Genomic DNA, 363 nt, shown 5'->3' on the forward strand with positions numbered 1-363 from the left:
ACAAAAAAATCCTTCGAAACCACATTGAAATTATTCAGGAAAATATTAGGTTAAAAAATCGTCTTTGATAACCCTCTGAATTCCAGATGAGCCAAATTTCAAAACATATGTATGTGAATGCAAGATTAGAACAAAAGTCAGTCTGGTATACAGCCTTAAACAAAAAGCAAAAGATATTACAGATGTTAGTCACATATACGATATATCATTATCAAGAGAGTTCATTTTATCTGAATGTATATATCGGTAAGATATGGCAGTTTTTATGACCACGATGTATATAAAAAACATAACCTTTAACTCGCAATGTCAACATTTCGTATTATGCACAAACCTTCAACGAATACATCAGTCAATAACTCA

Source organism: Penaeus monodon, chromosome 34 (assembly GCF_015228065.2).
Source record: "Penaeus monodon isolate SGIC_2016 chromosome 34, NSTDA_Pmon_1, whole genome shotgun sequence".
Taxonomy (NCBI): Eukaryota; Metazoa; Arthropoda; class Malacostraca; order Decapoda; family Penaeidae; genus Penaeus; species Penaeus monodon.